Below are 18,913 nucleotides of genomic sequence, written 5' to 3'. Positions count from 1 at the left end.
AAGCTTTGGAGGGGTCTGGACCCCTTTGGCTCCCCAGGATCTGCGCCCTTCACAGTGCCCAGCAAATGCTTCCATATTTTGCGTCTTCTGGACATATTAATTATGGGAAATATGTGGCGCTATATCTACAGCAAATAAAAAAAGGTGAAGGCACAATTTCCCTCTGAAGGATTCGATACTTTCACCAAGCAATGATATTTCAGTATAGCTGTATAGGGCGTAGTAATAAGTTTTAGAGTGACATAAGTATGGAGCAAATTCTCGTACGAGGTATCAACATAAGTGATGGACTCCATGGGAGAGGAATTGCAAATTCGACGCTAGCAAAATGGGTGCAGTTCGCCCCATTGACTCCTAACGTTACACACACAGTGGAGAAATTTGCAGGTGTGTCTTAATTTTGGTCAGAGCTACTTGAATTAAGAAAGTCCAAATTAGATATATGAAAGACGTTGAAGCATTTGTCGATTGGCTTTGGCTACACAACTGTTTCTAAATGAATACCGTACTCCGTGTATTTCTAACTACTGGTGTCATAGCAAGTGAAAAAGTAAATCGTGGCAAAAGATCTTTCGTTGTAATATAGGGAAAACCTTACAGTGACGTACGTTTATCACGGAAAAATGAAATTGTGTCATTTGCTAGTGCAAAGAATGGTTTATTTATTGAAGACTCAATAGAAACAGTTAACTCAAAGCAACTATTCCATCGTATGATTTGCATTGTCAGAACCAACGAAGAACTTGCAAATTATCTTACTAGAAGTTTTACAGCAGACTAGTGTTGCCACGAGACGAGACTTCATGTTCCCTCGTCTCGTCTCGTGCAAAGATGTCCCGTCTCGTATAAAATATTGTAGCATATTATGTGAACGAAAGTAAAATGTAGCAAATTGCGCCATGCTGATAAAAAATACAACAAAGTTATTGCCCAGAACACACAAGACAAGAATTGTCGTCACGATAGCTTCGCCGTGAAGCATTCACCTCTGGTGCGTATGGTAGTTAGTTCCATCTCGGTTAGTGCCATATGAACTTTGTGGTGGACAAACATCGAGCGTGTGTGTTTTCTCGGAGCTGTCTCGTATCCTACCACTTTCATCATTCCACTAATTCTCCCATCATCATTCATTCGGCGTGAGCCAAAGTTGCCTAAAGGTCTTAAAAAAAAATAAGTTCACAAGGCAAGGACAAATAGTTTACAAGACAATATTTCTCTGCTGTTAATATTTCAAGGCTCCTCGATCCTGAACTACTACTTCTTTTACATTCTGAAACATTGACATTTGATTTCCTAGCTTGAATGAATAACGAATATAAATTGCTCATGGGTACGTCGAAGACGAAGACACTAATGTCAAGTAACGTTTACAAAGTTCGATGTAATTGCACTGGCCACAGTGCTGCAGCTATGTCACCATCCCCGACATTACCGTATACTATCAGCTCACTTGCTCTATAATGTCTATATAATCGGAGTGGTTGAAGTTCATCAACTTCAATCACTTGAAGTATCTTATATCCAGTCTTTATTGTTCTATGCAGTTTAGGGACACGTATCGGTTAAGGCACGGTTGGTGTCAGTATGCAGCTATTATTTTCCTCTATACATGACACAAACCGAACATTAGTCTATCATTACAGATCAGAAAATGCAAATTTTTCAGGGCCAAGACTGTTTATTTAACCATCCCATGAATATTTTCCACTTCTGGAAAATCCGAACCCTTTTATATTTTTGTTTTACATATAGGCAACGGCTTACCAAGTTATAACAAACGAGTACAAAGATGTTGGATCGTAATAACAGAGTTTGATGATCGCTACATTCATACAATGAATTACAACATTCAGTACGACCACCGTGAAAACTTTCTTTAGATGCAAAGTGATCGACAAGATCTTTACATTGAGTTTTTACGAACTCTTGTAATTTTATGTCGGATTTCACCATACAGTCCCACTCGCATTCCCACATTTTTGGAGTCTTATTACTCAACGCATAATGTTATTCAAAAATAGAAGACTGGCACTGTTTGCAGTCTCAATATTGTAACAGTATAGTGTATCAGCAAAAGATTCTTCGCTAAGCGCACCCTCACTTTTTCGTATTTTAGTTTATAACTTAAAAACAAGATTATCAGCACGAAATACGCAGTCATAAACAATCTTCATTTGATTTTTAATTATTTTCTGTCCAAGACTGACCTTTAATTGCTATATAGACTGTATTTATTACGTTTTTATATTATGACAAATGAATTGATTTAGACTTTGTACATAACTTCGGAACTAATAGCCTGCATACGACAGGCGGCGCCACAGTAGGTGCAACTGCACCCACATTAACTTCGATTTTCAGATTTCCTACAGTAATCCTTTCTATTTTGTATATTTATTGTTTCCTACAGGCATGTTTGGATATATCTGAGAGACTTCTCAAGTCTCTCATAAGTTACTTGCTACCATACAGTGTTTTAGTAGGTTTTTTTTTTTTTTTTTTTTTTAAGTAAAACTTGAGGATTATTTTTTGAGATCTTAAGGCTCAATATTGCAGAGCGTTCTGGCAACAATGTTAGGATGCGTTGACAGAGCGTCTTCGGCGAACAGTGCGATATAATTGCTAGTTGAGTTATTTTATGTACACATGTTGGCATGTTAATCTGCCGTTAAAATATTGAAATTAAAACAAGGAACTTTGCTTGGGTGGATAAAAACCACATCTTCAGAGCTCTTGTAATTGATGCCATTGCAAAAATAAGTACTCTTTATTAAAAATTCTTATATTCGTTTGATAAATCTTTCTCTAAATATATACACAAAAGTTTTTATTGCGTATCATGTTAATTTTTTTTTTACTATGTCTTGTCCCTCCCCAGCCTGTCCACATTACCAAAATCCTGGCGCCGCCTATGCTATACACCAATTATTTCACACATTTATGTAGCAAGATCTAAGTCAAGAATGCCAAGTTTGATCCAGGTCGGATGAGTTCCGTATGACGGTTTTCGAAAATGAGGTGAAAATTTGACCGCCCGTAACTCCGAAATCGAAAGTATGCACAGTATATTTCACATATTCATATAGTAAGTGGATCAAGGTCTGCGCAACTATGCCAAATTTGATTGGGCGGTTCAACTTCAACGATATATAGTATCTTTAATTTTGGAGGCATAAGCATGGGACGTTAAAGTAAAAGATTTTATTTCATCTTTATTTCTTTGGTTTCTGAGGGCGAAATTGTAGAAAGCAAACCTGGTAGTATCTACAAAATGCTGTTAAACAAGAATTTTGGGAATGATAAAAAAAAAAAGTATCAAAAGAATGCTATTTTGGCCAATAATTAGTTTTTGGATCACGGGCCACAAAATTTTTGAATGCTCCCTAAATCAACTTTTCGTTTTTTTTTTTCTTTCTTTTTTTGAACGGAATAAGCACACCATACTGAGTTAAGTGATTGCTTGCGTTTTGCTACACTATATGTATTCTCCAGATATAAGGCCTACAAGAAAATTTTTGCCTGAAATATATTGGATCTTTTGATAAATTTTTGGATCAGGGACCACAAAATTTTTGGGCGGCCCGTAAATCGAGTTTTCGTATTTTTACGCACACGGAATAAGCACATCATACTGAGTTATGTGATAGTTTAGGTTTGGCTATACTATATGTAGTTCTCCAAATATATATACAAGGCCTACAAAAAATTTTCCGCCTGAAATATATTGTATCTTTTCATCCAAAAACAAATAATCGTTTCTAAACATTTTCTTTTACACCAGAAATTTGGGTGCAAAGTTTATGACGTTATATAATGTGTTGTAGTTACTATCTGGCTTTCTATATTTTTGATATTCTTCATTGTCTTGTAAGGTATCCACTAAAATTCAAAATGGTAGGGGTTGATCTTAGCGAAGAGTTCAGAATACAATGTATGTTAGTGATATCAGCGAGGTATTCGTATATATATTTTTATTTCTAATTGAAAGGTTTTTGTTTTACATTTCTGTACCATAAAGATCAATCTCATAAGATGTTATTAGAAGTTTGCGGTCGATGCTTTCCGAAAACGCCACTAAGGAAGGTTGTAACTCCCATTGAACATTTTGGCAATTATTAAACAATAAACGTATACCAAGGTTAGTCGCAGTTAATACTTGTGTGTTTGTTTAAAAAGATATACAATGTTAATATAAGTGCATCTAAACATGCATTTATGATGGACTTTACAAATAAATTCTGGATTCCACTTTTCACTATCTTAGTTATACAATTTATCATGTATTGAGCTCGTCGGTACACACAAAGGGATTTCTAATAGGGGGTACGTACACTAACAAACTGTCGGAAAAGTCATAACGCATTTGGTCTGTTTTACAACATCCATTTATGACAAAAATACATTTGAATAAATGATATATTGCCCATCTTGCTCAATGACCTTGCGCCATCTTTCAGCAAGGTACAGTTCCGTATTCATAAAAGGACCTATCTTTATCCGCGAAAAAAATGAAGGTGCTAATTTACAACCTCATCGGAATTAAACATTATACTACGCAAGGACTGTTGAAGGAAGTAAAACAAGTGGAAGTCTGACAGTTCAAGGCCGGGCGAATATGGTGGGCGTGGCAGCACATCCCATCCAAACTCCAAACCTTTTTGGTGGGTGACTAAACTTGTGTGTGGTTTCGCATTTTCGTGATGAAACATGACCCCTTTATGATCCACGAGTTTCGGCCGTTTCTGGGATGATGGTTTCGTTCAAACTGTTCAATTACCAACAGTACACTTCAGAACTGATTGTTTGGTTCCTAGGCAGTTTAAAAAACACGACCCTTTTAAAATCTCACCACACTTACAACATAACCTTTCTCTAATGAATGTCTGCTTTCGATGTCGTTTGAAGTGGATCACACCTTCGGAACGACAACGTTTGGTCACCACATTGTTGTACACGATCTACTTCTCATTACCAGTTATAAATCGCTTCAAAAAAGGATCGTTTTCTACACGTTTAATGAGAATTCACATGTTATCCGTTCAATCAAATTAACTTCTTTGAGCTCATGAGCAACCCACACATTATGCTTGTTTATGTATCCCAGTTTCTTTAGATGATCGCGAACAGCTGAGTGATGGATGTTCAATGTTTCTGCAATCTTTCGTGCCGGGTAACGATATTTCGACTTAATGTCTTATTTGGTCGTCTTCAACTTCGGTTGGCCTTGCTGACCGAGGGGCGTCGTTGAGATCAAAATCACCAGCAGGGAGTTTCGAGAACCAGCGTTGGTACATTCATGCAGAGCATTGTTGTAAACTTTATTCAACTTTTTATAGGCTGGTCGCATGTTCTTCCCTTTCCTGAAGTAAAACAACAAAATTTCAGTTATAGTTATAGAAGTTTCAGTTATAGAAGTAATGTGGAAATGAAATTGATAGTAACTTATTTGTAATTATAAATTGTAAAAGCATTATGTATTGTAGAAAAAATGTTTGTATAGTTGTGCATCTTGCAATATTCTTTTTGATTATTGTAGTTAATACTGTAATAGGTACTTATATATGACATCTTCTTTTTCTCTTCTGTTTTTTTTTTCTTGTAATAATATTTTGAAACATATTTTGTACACCTATTGTAATTGGGGGGAAACCCCTGTTATAGGTAATAATAAATAACAAATAATAATAATAAAAAAAAATTGGCGGAAATGCAAGTTTTTGTCTTCTATGTGTTGTCAAATCTGTAAAAATAAACAAAGAGCAATATTAGTACATGACGATCAACCTTTCAGCTATTCACGATATAACTGCATGGATGCGAATTAACTCCAGTACTTCCACAAATCAACACTTGTCATCTTTTACCAAAATGAATATGCCTTCTCTGCCAATGAAAGAAGAATGTCAAAAGAGAAAAGCTGTATATAAAAAAAAAGTATGAGAATAAGAAGTTTCTAGCACCACAACTATGAATTTGTAGGCGTATTCTATACAGCGATATGAAATACTTAATTTCTTCAAATTTTCTTTTGTTCAGTTTTTGCGACAAGCGATAAAAATATATGTGATCCATCAGGATTTACACGAAAGTAGAATTACTCTTTAGCTTTGTGTACTTCCCCACTTCTCCAAAATCCTGGTGCGGCCTCCAAATTCCACAATAAGACCTGTAACGAACCGAGTAAACATCAAATAAAAATAAACCTGACGTTTACTGAAAAGTCCTTTTATTGAGCACCATATTGTAATTATTTTTTCGTACAGTGACGCACAATCCCGAACACTAGTTTGAACTATTCACATGAACCTACCTTTGTTTTTCCTCTTTTTTAAATTTTATATTTATCTATAGACCATATTCTACATCCTCACAACCTAACTGAGGCTAAATAGTTGCAATGAATAAGTGTTTTTGTTTTTAAATTTGAATTGATAAAAACACACAGATTATAGTATATTGTATACATCAAAGAAGAAAGATTTTTTTTTTCTGTTAAGTACATACAAAAGTTACTTTCACAGTACATATATTATCTTACAATAAGTTTATATTATGCAAATGTGTTTTTCGAAGTCTTTAAGTACTTGGTAATTTTGCACTATTTAATATATGAATGTAGTGCAATATAGTTAGAAATTCTATTGATATGGTACCGAAGTAAAAACATAAGAATTCTTATTGTACGTTAAAGTTTTAGTATTTTATACGCAAATTGTATAAACAAAGAAAATAATTTTACGTAGTTTTATTTAGTTGGATCCTAATATTTCACTCACTTCTGTAAACACCTCGAGGATTTCACACTGAAACTTAAATCGAGTAAGAATTAACATGTTGCTTGTTTAGTCTTTCTGATAGATATTCCATTGAAAACAGCTTCTCAAAATTATATATATAACCATCTAAACTCGATGTAAGTTTCAAAAGGTGAAATCCTCTGAAGAAGCTCACGGACGCAGGATTCAAATTAACAAAACTACATAGAGGTACGTAAAATTATTTTCTTTAATATCTTCTTACTCTTTTAAGTTTGATTTTAAAACAAATCCATATCATCTTCAGATTTCACCTACTTTCACTTTTTGGTTTCTATTAGAGGAAGACATTGTATATAGGGTATAGACTAATGAACGACTGTGACAACTTCATCATTGCAAACCGAAAGTTAATTTAAATCTGTAAAAAGTTAATTACTCTAACGCGCCATTTTGAGTATAAACACTATTTTTGTTTTCTTATTATTGGTTGTAGATAAATTATAGTGGGAATAGTTAAACGACCAGAACAAGTATATATTATTAATAAAAGCAAAAACTCGAGAACTGAATAAAACTTGCAAAGATTTAATTTAATCTCTGGTTTTCAAACCTGTTGGCTTGAAATTTATAAAGGTTCGGGGTTTACATTTGTAATTATCATTCCTTGATATGGTATTACATGATAAAGACCTACGTGGTTATGATCTCAAACTCCATCAATGTCTCAACTTGAAATTTTCAAGGGTAACAATAAATCAGATCTTTGTGCACAAGGTCAATGACAACATAATGTAATACACCATGGATTAGGACAGAAGAAAAAGGCATTGTCTGTAGTTTTTTAAGCATCTAGAAAATAATTTCCTTTTATTATCTAAGATTATTTTTGATGTAGTGGGTTTTTTACTGCATATTTTTACCGTATATTTATTACCTACTGTAATATTATTAATTACACGAGAGTAAAACCTAATTCAAGTATGAACAACTGATCATACAAAACTAATACTCTTTACACTACCCTTTGCAAGAACAATTGTGATAATCTGTTCACGAAAACTATGAATTAATGTGGTAACGCTTTATACAAACAGACATTGTCAGCAGATAAGGGACTTCTTTTTTTAAAGGATCATACAGTTGAAGAAATCATTGTGTGTATCGACAGACCTTGTTTTCCATACGGTACCACATATTTTCAATTTACTTCTATTAGTAGCTAGTAGGGTTCTATTAGCCCACTATTCTGTAACAGAACATTCAAACTAAATAAGTGAATATTTCATATTCAGCTAATCACAAATTTAACAAAGAAAATATTGAAAGGTGTAGACAAAAAAATTGGAAGTTTTCGATTAAATTAGAACTAAGATAGAAGCATATTTTGAGTTTTAGAGGGTAGTAAAGTTTCATAAATAATTTTTACTTCTATTGCACAGCCAACTGATATTATGTATGATGGCATTAAGAATGACTACACAGATGAACTCTACAATTTCAAGTCACTAATATGGTAACTACATTTTCACAGAACTTTTGAGTGTTTGAAGATTATTTCACATCAAAAATTACATATATTTAAGCGCAATAAACTTTGAAAATTACAAGGAAAAGCAAACAATAAGTTAAGAAATTCAATACTAATAACTATATTGGTTACCTTTTAGAAAAATCAAGTATTATTAGCACATTGAAACCAGCATTTAATGGACCCAGTATTCAGCAGAAAAAAAAAAAAAAAACATTCAACGTAACCATTTTATAGTTCCATGGATTTTTAAAAACATATTTTAACCAGCAGAAACCTATACAAAAAGACAAAACGAGGTACTGTACTATTTCGTTAAGATAGGTTTCACTGTATTACAATGAATGCAAGAACATGTTCTTTGGATACTACGAAGACAGTGTGGGACAAAGAGAATCACTCTGGATACAACACTTCTATACACTTACATATAAAACAGTAACCTTAACTTTTGAATACGTAGTTCAAAATAATAATAATAATAAACTAATTTAAATTTAACAGATTATTGATATAAAATTATTATTATTAATTTTCTTTTTGTATCCGATACTATTTTTAAAAATTATGTTATTTTAGCTACAAGGATTGTATGTATCTATCTCGAGAACAAATATTATTCCCAATATAATTTCTAGTCAATAACACCTTATTTATTCATGGAGCGACTGAACCCACAAATTATACAAAATACAATGGAATGGTTACTTTCATCTCTGCTTACCTTGATTTTGATTAGAAGTGTCTTAATGTATTAATCATATGCATCAAGTAATCTGACATTTACAGTTTTCGGTAAATAGAACGAGTTTACCCTCTCTTCCTGAATTATGTAGGTGGTCTAATATTGCTCACAAGTTTTCAAACTGCGTGCAGTATTTTTTCTTTAGTTGAAAGACAACATACCGTTCTTTCTAAACAAAAAATAATATATATTGTAATTAAATAAAACAAAACGTAATATCTATCAACTTACAGAGCAATGTATGAACTTTTCAAGCTAGCTAAAAATAGTAATAACACTGGAACTAAAGTTTTCAGGATCAAAACTCATGTTTAAATCTCCCTACGAGTATTTACATAATTCGCCACTAGTTCCTCAATATTGCCTAGGTATTACTTATGTTATTTGGAAATATATTACTTTATATTTCTATAGAAATTTTTGATGCTTATTATTATTTTGTAAATTATTGTATACAACATTACATAGTATAGATTAATTTGGCGAAAGCGTTCGTCAATAGAGAGTTATCACTTTCTCCTAAGATTTCTAACATTAGTTGTCATTTTCCCTAAATAAAAATGACACAAATAAGTTTCGGAGTTTATCTAGTTCTAAGGTCTTTAGAAAAGACAAAAGTTTAAAGAAATATCTCCTCACAAGCTGAATCCAGAGTAAAGAAATGCGACAAGAGTTTCATTTCAGGTATCACCCCATAATTCTCAGTCGATTTCTAAGCGTCAATCTTTCTCTTCCTTTACGCAAATAGAAAATTCAGTGCACGGCACGAATCCTGATCATTTATCTGGCTTCTTCTGTATAGAATTCCTTTGGACACTTGTTTTGTCTCATTTTCAAATTAATCTGGTTATATATAGTACCTAACTTCGAGATACAGTAAATAACTTTGAACTGAATCTTTTCTTAAACGACAAAAATCTTTGTACTCATTACTTTTAATTAAACTTTCGGATTTCCTGTACTTCGAGTTGAACTACAACTCTTCGTATAAGCGAAGAAAGTGTCAGGATAAAATCGAACTTTTTTTTTTTTTTTTTAAATTTAGGATGAAAGATAAGAAGAATTGGATTTTAAAAGAAGTTTTCAAATTACAGAAATATGTGCTCTCTTCGTCATGTTGTGTATTACCTTTTATTGTGATCAAAATTATGTTAATAAACTATCGTTTACAACAGTGGTCACAATTTAGACCGCATAGCATGTGAAAGAAGATGAAGATTTGATATCTTCCTCTAAAATGCCACACTTAGTTGCTTTTATTGCTCTGTTACATATGTTTTATCACTTTCTCCTTCCACAGAAAAAGTACACGAAATACACGAAATTCGAAAGTTCAATTGGGAACGGTCTATTTTTTTTCCCTTCCACATTGAAATTAACCTAATTACAATCAACGTAAGATACGATGCTCAAATCCGCTTTCTTGAATTATGAAAATAGACACTGTCACAAGCAAGAATGAAACTTCAGCGATTTTCTTGTCTAACAAAGTGATGCATATTCTGCATACGAACACGAAAACAAAATGCTTTTTCATTTGAAATCATGGGCACAAACGATGGCGGCATACATTCTTAAATCATAATTTGCATCAAGCATTTTGGTTTTATTTTACATAGATCTTGCCACTCAAATGTGCATAACAAACATTCGATTAAAAAAATAAAAAGCTTCTTATTTAAATGAAAATACGGAAAAGGTGCAACCAACAAGGCCTAGTCGAAGCAGATAAAAAACAATATCACTTATCTTATTGGAGATCCACATACACAACCAAAGAAACACAACCCAAGATATTGACAATTCATTGTCAAAATGTTATTTGGATCTCACTTTCGTTATCTTGACTGAAATAACAGTACGCCACGAGTCAGAAATAGCAGAACAATAAACAATTCAAAAATTAATACCTGCAATTTGAAAGCTAAATTAAGAGTACAAAAACATCTTACATACAATTTGGTTGATCTCACTTTGTGTGTGTGTGTGGACATTTTCGAACCTTTGCCATTGTCAGTTTATAATAAAATAATTAAACAATCAATAGAATATATGAAATATTTACAAAGTACAATTAGTTAAGACACACACAAATGGCCACTGCAAATTTATTCAAGTAAATCACAGACCTTAATGAAACTTACTCTTCTAAAATATAGTGTCAGTACTGTCTAGTCCTCTCTCAAACGGGACATCTTTCGTAAGTTTTCATAGGATGGCGAGTATACACAATCTATATGTAATAATAATAGTTATAAAATCCTTAAAGAAACCGGGAAATAAAACAGTATTATATCTGCATCACTGATAGACAAGTATAATAATATAGTGAAAAACTTTCTATGTACTTTTAAGAAAATGTGACCATGTACCGCACTTGCCATCAAGGATGCTTTCAACATTAATATATATCGCTGTTCTTGATCCTTGGATATGTTTATCATGTTTTCCTAAGTAACTTTTGGTCAGGTGCATGTTCGTGAAAATATACAAATAGACGAGAGAAAAAAGATGTAGGAAATGAAGCGAATGTGAAGAAGTATCCACGCAACAATACAATATACAAAAGAATCAAAACAGTATTCGCTTTCGCTCTAAGCAAAATTACTGAATTAAAAACGACATTTGAGTAAACAATTCTAACACTACACTACACTTGAATAGAAAAAGCAGACAGAGCAGGGAAGTTCGTTAAACACGAATTTAAAATAAATGCAAGAAAGGAAGATAAGATAAGATGAGGGATCACAAAAGTTTCGTTCGTATTTTGGAAACTAAATGTGACGTTACTAACAGCTACAATTCTAGATTAAAATATAAAAGTGAATGGCTAAAGGAAGAAACAAGCTGAACAACACTGGGTATACACAATGAAGCAAACGTCGTATAATGCTTAAATAAAAACGAGTCACTATGAATAGGAAAAAAGTATAATGCTTTACGGCTATTTCTATATACAACCAAACTACGCAAAAGGAAGACTGAAATTTTGCACATTATGAAAACTACTCGACTATATTAGGATATGCAGGGAGGATGCCATTTTCAAGCTATGGATATTTCTTTTTTGCTAAAAGATATGTCCCAAAATTAGTTTATTATTTTAAACTTGTTATATGATACTCGAGGCACAAATATTCTCCATGGAAATCGAACTTACAACGCATCAAGGTTCTGAATAACATGACTTATTATTAATAATCATAAAATCAAACCATAGCACGAAAATAATGGATTATAATAGAGAACATGACAAAATGAGAGTGACTTCATTCTTCGTACAATGAAGGTTATCATAAACAGGATATGCTTTTTTTACTTTTAAGAAGTGATCAATGCATTGTATTCATAAATAGTCATATGGCGCACTAAACTAAGGATCACGTCATATGATATGATCGAGAAATTAAATTAACTAAAAATATCAACTAGGTGCTTCAAACAAAAGCAGATTTCAAGTAAGAATTACTTATTGTAATTATCATAAAAAATAAAAATAATAAAAAAAGATCAGTTCGACTAAAGAAACAGCATTCGGAAACATGCAATTATAGTTATTCAGACTGTTTACTTTAAGAATCAACAGAAATTTTTAATCATAAGAAAACATCCTTTTCGTATTAAACACCCGAATGTGGACAATATTACAATAAATTCGACTAGTTATTACCTGGTAAGTTCTACCTGAATCAACTGGAAGGATGTATTATCAACAATACAGTGAAACTTTACTTATCCGAATTAAAGAGTTCTGGACGTAATCCGGATAACTGAAGCAATCATAATAAAAAACAGGTTGTGTTGTGAAATAAAAACTTCTCTAAAATCATTTTTTGTTTAACAAAAAGTTACACCTAATATACGTACAAGTGTTTTTTTCGGATTTTCTTAGAATATGAGAACAGAGAAATATAGCCAGAGGAAATATATTGGTGAACAGAGAAATACTTCACCAATATGTCTGAAATTCGTGAAATATAGACATAAAATTTATTCGGGAACTCCACAACAAAAACTTTAATGTTGGTTTGAGTCAAAATTTCAAGCGAACGAATGCAAAATGTTCGCATTTCAATCCTTTATTATATATAACTTTCTATTTCCTGATACCGATCTGGAATTCTGATAATTGGAATTATATTGTATATGTTTATTTATATTTTTAATGCAGACTTAGGTAAAATTTCTAGCAATTGATTTTATATATATATATATATATATATATATATATATATATATATATATATATAAAGCTCTATCAATTACTATACTTATTGTCACCAGTTAACAAAGCACATTACAAATATATTTCGGGATTTCGATGCTTCAGACTTCATTGTAAGTCATCACATGGAAGAAAAAAATCTTTGGAATGTATATCAGTAAGATTTGATCAGCACGATCAAACTATTTCGGAACGTTCTTTCACGTAACCAGTTTTGCTTACTAATCCATATTCTTATACTGTGATACACAACTTTTTTTTTTTTTTTTTTTTTTTTTGACAATGACTTTCTGGTTTTGCAGTAAAACTCTTAATAATTCGACACAGACTTATTTTGCAGTTAAAAATATTCGTATTGATACATCTATTTCTCTATATACAAATATATAGCTGGCAAATGAACCAATAAAATGCTTCCTATGTTTTCATTTCATTTGATTTACTGGGAAGTTCTTTACTACCGAACACAAAACAGACGGATGTACGCTAATGAACAAGAGCAGGAACCAAAAAACGAACACATACTTCAAATAAAACGCAAAATTCACGAACATGCTTCCTCAACCATATATTGCTTGTACCAACATCACAGCAAATACCCAGAAACATACACGGTAAACATCTCTTAAGAATGGTAACCTAAAATTCTGACTTGAAATATATCGAAAACATCCTCTTAGAGGAATTTCCTTTTTGATCAAGAAATATTTACGTTTGTGCGAAATGTTATTTTTCAAAAAGTACTTATTGTATCACATTTTTTCTCCGTATTTAAAGAAATGTTATCATCCAAATATTGAGACGCATCTTCCTTCGTGTAATATCACAACACTATCGAAATCTCAAAAAGGCCAACGAAAAAAAAAAAAGTATATATTTTCAATAATATCAGTATTATTAACAGATTAAGAGCCAAAACTATAACATTCACTTAGATTATAGTAACAGACAAAATCACAAGAACAGTACTACTAACAAAAATAGCAATATCTGAGCATTTCATGTAAAAGAAATGTTACTCCTTATACAATTTTTTCACATCATGCCTTTTATAAAAAGAAATATTTAATCACTACAAAATTACTTTTTTGAATACTGATGTATTTAGATGAGTAATATAACGTAATTTCATATTTCTTTACAAACTACACAACAACGTACCACTTTGTGTGTTTTTTTAAAGATATTTACAAACTTCTAAAACTCCAGCTACTTCGATGTTATCCTAAATACCATTCAACAGTATAAAAAAAACTAACTAAATGCATGTATATAATATCAACCATATATCTATGTATATATCTGTTATACATTTCTTCTTCCAGTTTGACACAAAAAAGTGTCAACTATAATAATAAGTTACAATAAAGAATAAAAATGTTTCCAACTGTTTCCGTTTTTCCTTATCAGAAACGACTAGATGACTGCAATATATACGGACCGGACAGAGGTAACACTAGTATATGTGTATATATATATATATCTATTATTTACTTATGAGTTTAGTATATTCATTTATATATATAACACATGCTATGTAAAATAAACCTGTTGGTACTAATTTTCTGCATTACGAAAAAAATCTGTGTCCGATTTCTTAAAGAGATTAAGCCTTTCTGTTTTTATTTTCATTTTCCCCATTTAAGTTTTACTTCAGTCGATTTTTAATTTTAAACCAGTGTACGTGAGATATGGATGTCACACAACTTTCCATATTTTTACGCTAACACATATAACACATTCATCCTGGATGACATACGGAGTGAATTGTTTCGAATTTCAAGCTTTCTGCTACAACATTACACACAACTGAAAAGAAAGAAAAAAAAAAAATATATATAGTATTAAATCAGTACAATTGGAAAATATATAACACACATATACATGGCTCTTGAAAAATCCACTCGCCTGCTTACCAGTGGCGAGTACTTTCTTGCATTTGGCGAGTAAAGTCCGATCAATCAAAAACGTGTTTTATTCCACAAAACAAATAAAAAATGTAATATTGCAATGCACCACCACCAATAAAGAAACTAAAAATGTATTAATATGTCTACTGTGTCGCAAAGTGTTTTTTTGTTTATTTGTATAAACACCGCGACTGCAAAATGGTCTGGGTAGTAGTTTTTTGGCTGTCTAGTACTTGCAGGCAAGATTTTTCAAGCCCTGCGTATATATTATTTAAAAGCTTAGAATAGTTAGTTCATTCTCTAAGGTACATACCGCAAGAGTTCATATCACAATATGTAATAGAACTGCAAATTTGATACTTTTGACAACATACCGGGTCTTTGTTTTCTTATATTTTCTCTACAGCAGCACCCGTTACAGAATACTTCAACAAGCGTTCTGAACGACAGTGAATGTGTACTGCGAGAGAAAGACGTAATTTAGTAGTGTAACAACAGGGATACGTGTTATATATGCATATAAACGTACACTCATGTCCAAAATTATTGTCGCATGTCTATAAATGTGTTATTGTAGGAATGCAATTTGATAACGAATTCTCCCGATATTTCTTATAATGTTCGTTTGTGTATAATCGGCAAAGACATGTCTGTCACAAATTTTATGTCAAAAGAGCAGTAAGTAAGAACAATAAAACGAAAATAAAACTTTCCTGTCCATTTAGCAACAGTTTGTTTTACTCATTCTAATTTTCGTATTTATAATTCTTTTTCTATGAAATTTACCACAAATATACACTTCCCTATTATACACATAGTATCAGTATTAAAATTAATCTAGAAATTCATTATCAAATTATATTCTTACAAGAAGACAGTTGTAGGTATGCGACAATCATTTTGGACATGAGTGTACATAATCTAATTCAACTTGATTTAAATCTCTCTTGAGAGGATACGTACGTACTTCTTTCTTTCAGAGGAAAAGAACATTAGATTGATGGATGTGTATACATGTTCATCATCAGCAAGAATATTATATATATATATATATATATATATATATATATATATATATATATATATATATATACACACAGACTGTCCCATAATTCGTGTATAAACTTGAATTTCATAGTACTCAGAACTGGTAAAAGATAGAACTGTGAAATTTGCAGGCAATTTAGAGGAAGGTCAGAAGATTTGTTTGATAGCAAAATGAGATCGCGGGTATTATTGTTTGCGGAGTTACAGGGTCAAAGGTCAAAATGCAATTTTTTCCTTATGGGATTTCAATGTTAAAAATAGTAGTCTCACATGCAATTTTTTTGAATATCCATCTCCGGTAGCAAAAATTGGTATATCGACATAAATTCTGATCCGAAACAATGTGATAACGAGAAATTTAAGCAATCGTGACCCGGTGACCTCTAGCAGGTCATCTGTGACCTTTGAAGAAAAAGCTCCCTTTTCAACAGCTTATTGTACACAACTAATTCAGTTGAAGATAATGTTAAAAACACATATGCACAAAGGATCTACTGAACATCCTTTTTAGCAAAACGAAGAGGTCAGCAATATCATCAGAGGTCAAAGGTCACGTAGTTAAAATGTCATATTTGATGCGTTAACAAATAAGAAACTGTGACATTGGAAATAATGCTTTGAAGTGCCATAGAACACATGCACAAAGATCCTTCCAACGAGTGTGTATGGGCATAGGGAAAAGGTCATCATAAGAGGTCAAAGGTCACGCAGTTAAAATTTCATGTTTGATGTGTTAGCAACTATGAAACTGTGGCGTTTGAAAAATGATTTGAGCTACCATGGAACACATGCATAAAGGTCCTTCGAATTGGTGTATATGGGCATAGGAAAAAGGTCAACAATGTCATAAAAGGTCAAAGGTCACGCAGTTAAAATTTCATGTTTGAAGTGTTAACAAGTAAGAAACTGCGATGTTGGAAATAAGGATTTGAGTTTCCACTGGACATATGCAGAAAGGATCTTCGAGGTCAACAATATCGTAAAAGGTAAAGGTCACGCAGTTAAAACATGATAGTTTGTATTAGCAAATATGAAAGTGTGACGTTTGAAAATTGATTTGATCTGCCATAGAATACATGCATAATTAATGGTCAAAAGTGTCATAAAAAGTCAAAACTCACGAGATAAGAAGTTTATAGTTCGTATATTGGCAAGTATGAGACGGCAATGTTTGAGAACTAATTTAGTTGGTATGGTATATAAAATTAAGAATATTTTTTTGGGCTCTCGGAAATCTTTTCTTTTAAATAACAAGAATACTTAATTTTAGGAAGTCATTATAGAATGCGCACTATTGTGTGCAGGACATTCTAGGGCATAGTGGGTACAGGATTTTCTTTTGTCTAGATTCTAAAAAAAGATATTTGGGTAGCATTTTCCAATGAAAATATCACATGTAGATGCAAATCACTCAGGAGTTCTCCAAAAATAAAAAAATAAAAATCCTGAGAACAGAGTGTATTACAGATTGTTCGTTATTTCTTTGTGTCCATATCAAAAAGGATAATGCATTGAAAATAAACTGTTTCCAAGCAATGCATTGTGCTGTGAAGTTTGAGGGGAGAACAAAGATGTCCCGTATTCTCATGAAAAATAAATAGGGCAGCCTTAATATTTCCTTGATGCTTACCTAGGAAATTGAGAAAATAAAAATAATTCCACTGGAAATAAATTGCTTCCCCATATGTTGGAAGAGACGCACTCTTATCGTTTATTTATACCCTTTTGTGACTGAAGCATAAACACGATCTGTTATGTTTTAAACTCACGTCAAATAATCAGTCTGTTTCGTTCACAAGGGTGGTTTGGTGTTGCTAGAATGATAATCTGGTTGGACAGAGACAGTGAGGCAGTGAAGTGTTTAGCTGAGCTTAAAATTAAATGAGTTTGTGAATCTTGAGTGTTTGGGAATATTGTGTGTCTTGTGAGTGTGTACGAAAATAAAAGCTGTTGTATTTCTTATTTTCCCTATACTCATAGGCCTACGTGTTTGGAAGTGTGTGTGTGTGTGTGTGTGTGTGTGTGTGTAATTGTGTAAGTCACAGTGGATATTCTAACAAAGGAACAACGTGCCGATTTGCACACAGTTCTTAGTAGGAAGTAGGTTACAAACACGCGGAGAAAGGCGTTTGCACGGTGGGGTGTGAAAATAAGCAATACCCAAATTCTTCATCTTTGCAAACAGTTTCGGAATAACTGTTTTTAGAAAGGAACATCTTTCTCAGCGACAACGAAAGGCAGGGCCACCTGTAAGGATCTCTACCGAGGATACTAAACGCAAAGTGGTTCGTTCTGTGCTTAGTTCACCAAGAAAATCAACCCGTTGCTGGAGTGTTGCACCCAACGTTGAAAGAAGTTTGCTGAGTAGGATATTGCGTGTGCTTGAGGTTGAGGCGTACAGTATGAAGATTGCAAATAAATTATATGATGATTATTTCGGTGCCAGAATTTTATTTTGTAACTGGTTGATAGACAAATTAAATGAAAATCCCATATTTTTATTTCATCTTATGTCAGATGAAGCTTAAAAAAAAATGGAAGAGTGTCTTCGTCACATGAACGGTTCTTGGGACCCAGTCCACCGGCGGAAAGAATTGAACGCTGTGCAGATCAAAGGGGTATTATGGTGTGGATGGGACTAACAGCAACTGGTGTAATAGGGCCGTTTTTCTTCGAAGGAAACGTTAATAAACTTACATA

General features: G+C 32.5%; 1 protein-coding gene across 1 annotated transcript in view; it reads right to left on the bottom strand.

The window, feature by feature from the left end:
* Window positions 1-6,209: 6,209 nt before the first annotated feature.
* Window positions 6,210-18,913, bottom strand: part of LOC145688340 (ubiquitin domain-containing protein 2) — an 87,854-nt gene continuing 75,150 nt past the window's right edge. The window contains exon 6 of the mRNA XM_081762468.1: window positions 6,210-15,065. The gene's annotated coding sequence lies outside the window, so the exon portion shown is untranslated. The remainder of the gene's footprint in view (window positions 15,066-18,913) is intronic.

Source organism: Thermobia domestica, chromosome 1 (genome assembly GCF_964235325.1).
Source record: "Thermobia domestica chromosome 1, izTheDome1.hap1.1, whole genome shotgun sequence".
Lineage (NCBI taxonomy): Eukaryota > Metazoa > Arthropoda > Insecta > Zygentoma > Lepismatidae > Thermobia > Thermobia domestica.
Note: the sequence above shows the minus strand (reverse complement) of the source record. Positions and strands in the feature narration are given on the sequence as shown.